Below are 7,458 nucleotides of genomic sequence, written 5' to 3'. Positions count from 1 at the left end.
ATGAAGCACAACCTGAGCCAGTAACTGAAGGGTGGAGAGGCATGAAGAACATCCTCTGTTCATCTCTGTTGTGCACCACAGCCAGAAGACACTGATCATGATATGTTCACGAACAAGCCTCGTTTTGTCATGCTGATACACCATAGGAAGCTTCTTTGCGATAGTGGAAGATGTATCCGGATCCTTTCCTTCAGTAAAAGTACTAATACCACATGTGAAAATACTCCCTTTCAAGTAAAAGTCCCACATTGAAATTGTTACTGGAAAAGTACTCCAAACATTAAAAGTAAAAGAACCCAATGCAGAGAATGTTTTTTAAGAACCAAATAAAATTTATTATGGATAATAACACCCCATAACTTCAAAATTCTTAAAAAGAAAATAAACACCCCCAAAATGAAAAGATAAAAAATACCCACAAAAACTCAATTATTTAAAAAAAAAAGAAAGAAAAAACAAAACCCTTGAAAATTATTAGAAAAAAAACAGAAAACAACACCCCAAAACTCCCAAAAGCCTCAAAATTATATTAAAAAAAGAAAGAAAGAAAATGACTAAAATTAAAATAGTTGCTAATTAATTTTCAGTTGTCTGATTGATTAATTAACTAATGGTTGCAGCTTTACTTGTATAAATTCTTTGGTAATTTAATTTATAACAAAACACCATATTTTATAAACTCTGGTCATGTTTTTATAGGAATAACTTGTACAGGAACTTAAGTTGTAGTGAAGTAAAAAGCACAGTATTTCCATTTGAAATATAGTGGAGTAAAAGTAAAAAGGGGCATGGAGAGAAAGTACAAGAGTAAAATACAATTACCTAAAATGTGTACTCAAGTACAGTACTTGAATAAATGCGCTTAGTCACGTTCCACCACTACTCCTGTGGCACCTCATGTCAGGTTTTCACTCACAAAGCTGCCCTTATTTTTTGAGTGTTTTTTTTTCAAGCACATAAATGTGTTCAAACAGTTTTGTTAATACTGCGGCAAAGATTTACCAGTATATCCTTGGACTGAAGATAATGAACAAGGCAAGAGACAGAAGGATCAAAACAGAAGCAGCCCAAGCACTATGACCATAAGAGCTGCCATTGTTCTTTATTATGAAAGATTTAAGGCAGGGATATGTTTGACAACAATGGGCTGTCCTTGGAAAACTCCAACAGAATATGAATGGCGGTTTTGTCATCATCTTTGACAAAGGACCAGTACTACCTGTGCAGAGGAGGCTTTGCTTCCAATTTCTCCAAGGTCAAACACAGGTCACCCTTAGACAGGCCAAAATGTAACATTTTTGAGGCTCCAAAAGTCAAAATGTGTTGAAGTCACCTTGAATAAACATAGAGGAAGCAAAATTTCTTGCCACCATTTCCCATATGCAGTAAATTACATTAAATATAGGTTGTGTAATGCGTATAGCACTGCCTATTCATCCTGTTTGAAGTGCCCTCTCACTAGCCAAGATCTCTTCTCATCTCCAGTACCTGTGAATTATACAAAATGATGCATTCGCCATTGATTTTATCCGTCCACTGTAGTCGCTAGTAATCCCATTATAACATGTCTGTTAGTACAATAGCCAGATATGGCTTGAATAAAGGAAACCTTTCTTTGCCTTGTCAAAGGTAGGCTGTCTTCCAAATTACTTCTTCAGAAGTTAAAAGGCCGCTGCCTAATCAGTCTATTATATCAAACTAATAGATGACCAGTAATTGCAACTAATAACTTATTACTCATCTACACAAATATTCTAATAGCTTGTATTTAGAAGCCATTTTTTTCAATGGACATAGTAAGAAGGAGGGGGGGGGGGTCCTATTCACAAGCCAGACAGACAGCAACACAAAGAAATACTCCCACAAAAGAAGCTGAGAAAGCAACCTGTAGCATGTTTTTTCTTCTCTTAGCTGGATTAATATCTAACCTTATTCACAGGGATGTGAAACCTCAGCTTCGTCTTCATCTCCAGAGCTGTCTAGCAGCAGGGCTTTGTTTGGTACCCGGGCCCCTTTTGAGAGAGAGACAGCACGGGGAATTATAGATAATGTCCTCTATCTTCTCCCCCTGCTAGCCTGCTAGGCCTCAGACACAGAGCTCAGTGGGGACCAGAGAGGTGAACACACTGTACATGATTTTGAGCTACAGCAGCCATTGTCGTCCCGACAGGGCTCACAGGTGGAAATACATTCAGTCACAGCCAGGCGGCGATGACTTACCTACAAGACAAAATAATAACGCCTCGTGTGCAGTACATGGTGCTCATATTTGCTTTATTATGGTCTCTGTTGTGATCGGACAATGTCCATTTTTCATGATCTATAAAATGTTGTATAAAATATAGTTAATAGGAAATTTCACATTTGAGCATCAGCAGTGCTGGGTAAGGGAAAAATGTAATCAAATCTCATAACATTTTACTCATTAGAAAAGTAATTTCATTGCTTTATCATTTCTTGCACAACAGCAAAAATTATTAGTTACATTATTTTTTACTTTGCCTTTGTTATTCAGCCCAGTTTTAAAGTACCATTTACCCTTTGAGATGTGAGAAAATTGTCTCGATTTCTTTCAAAAACATGGCAAAGAAGCATTTAGCAAAAAAAGAAGAAATAGTAGGAGGAAATTAGTAATTAAGTACAAAGAACATTTCCTGAAAATTAGTCTAAAAAATACTTATAAGTAGAATAACTCTGTAACATCAATTTATGTATGTTATTATGATAATTAGCCATACATATAGTTTTCCCTAGCTTTTGCCTTTTTTACTAGACATTTTCCCCATTGTTTTAAAAAAAATTCTGAATTTACAAATTTCTTGCAAATCGTGAAACATTTCTTCCCAAGTAGCATATATCCTTTTTTTACCATGTTTTTGAAAGAGATCACACCAATTTGCTCTGGGTTCAAGGGTTTTAAATACTTAGCAAAGGCATCTGAAAGCTGCACAAGAATCCTCTATATCCACATGTAACATTATCTATATCTAAAACATACAGAAGTATAAAACAAGACATTGCGCTTTAACAAGCAACCAGCCTACGTTTACGAGGTATTAATTATTAATCAACAGCTTGTTTAACGCTCACTCGATGGAGTGATTGCATACAGCTCTCCAGAAATTCAGTCCCTATGGTAAAGTCACAGCGCTCGTATAACCTCAAACTCCACACAAAAACCCACACAGTTTACCAGTAACTATCATTTAAGTCAGTTTGGGAATGTTTTTGTTCAGTTATAAAGCCTCACTATGCAAAGATACAGAATGTGTGGTTGGGGGGGGGGGGGGGGGGGGGGCAATATGGTCTGGGAGCTCTTTACCTGACTTAACAACAATGTACCCATTACCAGGATGTCAACAAATGCACGTGGATGGATGCTGCAGCCATTCCTTATATTTACACAACAGCACATAGCAAGGACTGTCAGGATGGCTGGGATGCGGCAACAAAGTCACAGATGGTTGGGTTTAAGGCAAAAGAGGCACATAGTAAGGTATAGAAAAAAACCCTCACATCCAGGAACTCTGGACTGCTGCACAAAAGTTGATTGTTTCTGGGACCAATCCACCTAAGCACACTTGTGCACCTTATATTACGTTATTACCAGCAGTGTTATTACCTGATGCTGTCCTTCAGCGTTTCATGTGTACGCAACCAGTTCCATTCAGCCGCGTTTTTAAGTGACACCACCCACGTGCATTGGATGTGGATGTGCCCAGTGTCATCTGGCAGTCCACCGGTTCTGCCTGAGCACATTGTTATCTGACACTGTTGAGAGTGGACATATTTGACAAGTTTAGAGTGAGAACAGTCTGGTTGGTCTGTCACATGATCCTTTCTACACAAACCTGTGTAGAAAGGAAACTTTTGCTCTCTTTACTTAATAAAAAAATCAGATTACTGTGACATGTTGCTAAGTAATCTATTACAGTAATACACTGAGCATTCAGTTCCTTATCTTTGAAAAGTTGAATATCTTAAACAAACACATTGTCCATACACATACTTTGGGCTCAATCTACATTTGGGAGGAAGCATCATTAACAAATATGTTTATTGACCACAGTCCATTGAGGAAAGAATGGGTAAAGTACAATAGCTGTAGTTAAAGGGGCAGGACACACAAAAACCCACTGGGAGTATACAGCCCCTGCTGATCAATGACCTCATCCAGAGTCAGTTTCTCTTTCAAAGGCGGCAAGACCAAAGAGCAGTGAGGCCTTTTCAGTCCTGCAGATAACAAACCAACACCAGACACCCAATAAAGAGACTTCCACTTCATTTAAAAGCAATTAATATTCTTGGCCGGCCGGCGTGATCCCTTTGGTGTGGCAGGTCTGTACACGCCCCCTGCACTGTAATGGAGTTGACTGGTTAACTTTGAGTCTGTGGCCGCAGTGTTGGCTGCCTGGGTGAGAGCACTGATGCACAGTGGGACACAGTGTTTAGATCAGAGTGAATGGACCTGTCTCACAGCCCACTGCACCCCAAAAGAGCCTCCTCTTCACCATCTCTTTCTCTATACGTGTCTCGCTCTTTCCATCTCTTTCTGTCTTTCCCATCCTCATTCTCTCCTCCACGTTCTCTCAGACTCTATCTAAGCTTTTGTTTCCTTTTTCCCTCCCTTTCTTTCTTTTTTAAGTTCTCTTCTTCAGTCTGTATGAATTGGATTTCAATAGGAGCAAGGGTTTAAATAGTTAGCCTTTGTAATGTTTGGTAATGATTGTCCCCCAAGGATGTGAAAGAGAAAAGGGAAAAAAAAAGTTGTCTTTAAGCGCACACACCCTTGCTCACAACACAAGGTTATTATAGACAAAAAGTCGATGATGGAGTTCATATATTTTATACTGAATAGATGCATTATGACCCTATACATTTACATCCATAAACGTTCATTTGAATAAAGGCAGAAGAGCAAGAATTCAATTCATGACAGCCTTGTGGAATATTGGACGTTTCCCATTAAAAATATGGTTTTACTTATCTGACAAGTGTCTTCATTTTGACTTTTTGCTCCCAGCTGCGGCTTGTATGTAAAAACCTGGACCTCTCCAAGTTGAGCAGCTGAGAAAAACACAATCTAGACTGACATGGCAATGACACCACAAGTGAAAAACACAAAAAAGCAAAAACATAAACTGTAAAGGGAGTATGCTGAAGTCAATACAGTGTATCTGAAAAGAAAGAAGCCTTGGCAGTACTCATGTCCACAGTCAAAGCAGAGACTGTTAATCTATCATTTTCTATAGTGCTTAACCTATTCATAATGACAAGACCTCGAGTTCATCCCAGCATGCATCTCTATAACACTAGGCCATTAAATACAGATAGGCACATTACACATTCATTCTACAGTTAAAAAGAAATTTTGAGTTTTCCAACCTCAATGTCTGTGGACTTTGAGAAGAATAAGAGTCTGTGACCATGCCAGCATCTCTGTGGGGCTGGACCTGGGCACTGCAGTGCTTTAAGCTAAACACTAACATTTGCATACTGACATGCTCACAGTGAAAATGCTATCATGCTGACACTAAGACAATATAATGTTTATCACGTTCACCATCTTGTTGTTAGGTTGTTGAACAAATCAAATGAAATGATAGCGCTTGATGAAAAGTCAGGGTATCACTGAAGTGATAATTTATCCTGAAGTCAGTAGGGTTCATCCTCTGGTGACCTTCAATGTCTGCACAAAATTGCATAGCAATGCATCAAACAGTTTAGATATTTTAGCCCAGAACAAAATGGTGGACCAACCAACTGACATTGCAGCCACAGAGCTATGCTAAAAGCATTGTTAAGGAGAACCATCAAGAAGAATCACTTGACAGCAAGTGATTTAGGTCACCATTGCCATTTTACATTTGCATGTTCTCATAGAGAACCTCATAAAATGAACAACAAAGCATAGCAAGGGGTTAAAAAATACCTAAAAACATATCTTAACTAGATGTTTAGGAATGTGTAAAACAGTTGCAAAGTACATCTCGATAACTTCCAAAAGTTACAGTTTTGGGGGTTTAACAATATGATAAACTTAAGCAATCATTTATAAATGTAGGTAATGCTCTTCTAAATATTCCCCAGGACAAATCTATTTTTTTTTTATCAATTATGCACACATGTAAAAAATATGTGTGCTTCATAGTGGTATTTAAGAAATACCTTGAGATAGATTGGTGTTACTCAAACTTTACCCAGAAATGTATGTGTTTGCACAATGTGAATAACCAAGCCACTTTGCATCTGATAATCAATAAATTTCCAAAGTAACTGATCAGTTAAAGCAAAGATTGACGAGTATTTGTGTATTTTCAATTTAGAATAATAAATCTGTGCTCTGTGTTTTGTTTTGGGTTTTTTTTTTGGTTTTCAGTTTAAACACAACAGCAAGTTGAATGGTAATGACCAGTGCATTAGCAGTCGCCTGGTTGTTTAGTAGGCTGAGGGTAATGAGGAAATCAATGGACCACATTCATCACATCTTGCGCCACAGACTCAGCTGAAAGATACAGAGCCATTCCAGCAGTACAGCTCGGTCCTCCTCAGTATTGATAACATCTCTCCTACAGTCCCGTGCTGAACACACGACAGAATTATTCAAATCTGAACGCGCTGGCTGAGTTGCACCTCAGCAGTGTCAGCAAGGATGATAAGTTGATCAGTTAACTGTTACTCCCTTATAGACTGGCATAAGCAGCCTGTCAATAGTAGCTTGTAGCAGCCTGTGGGCTTCAATTAAATCCAACTTTTAACCCGCCAGTCAATCGATGACATCTAGACCTGCTACTTTTACTGCCTCACTTGTTTCTGTCCCTCTATAATGTTGCAGCTGGGCCTGACAAAAATGTACACATTTTCAAGTCATTTGGGTGTGTCTGCAGAAGTTTAGGAGGGGGAAACAGCTTGCCTGGCTCAGTCCGAAGGTAAAATAAATCACTCTATCAGAGCCTCTGACGCTGAAGCAGAGAGAACAACCATCCTGTTCTCACTCCAAACATCTGCTGTTTTTTTTTTGTTTTGTTTTTTTTTTTGCGTCTGCTATTTATGCTCTGGGATGCTGCTACAGTGATGTCAACAAATGCATATGGTGGGATGATGTTGGAAACATCAGTGCATGGCAACCCACACCTGAACGTCTACAAAAATGAAAGCTGGATGGTTTAGGCGACAAAGTCAGGGGTGGTTAGGATTAGGGGAAGTAGGCACATGGTAAGGTGTAGGGAAAATAACATCAAATTCAAAAGAAAAGCAAACACTGGACTCCCGTGTCCCGTGTGTCTGGGTTTGTTCGACACTGTCTCAGTCTCTCTATCATGTGGTGTTTTAACTCATATGTTTGTTGATGTATATATCCACCATTCATGTTTAACACATGCTTCTTCTGAATGCAGTTTATCTGTGTGCTTTTATGAGTTTCATGTTTTCCTGTTATGTCTGCCAGCAGGCGAGGCA

The sequence above is a fragment of the Plectropomus leopardus genome, chromosome 7 (genome assembly GCF_008729295.1).
Source record: "Plectropomus leopardus isolate mb chromosome 7, YSFRI_Pleo_2.0, whole genome shotgun sequence".
Classification (NCBI taxonomy): domain Eukaryota; kingdom Metazoa; phylum Chordata; class Actinopteri; order Perciformes; family Serranidae; genus Plectropomus; species Plectropomus leopardus.
The sequence above is the reverse complement of the archived record's forward strand: the minus strand, read 5'-3'. Positions refer to the sequence as shown.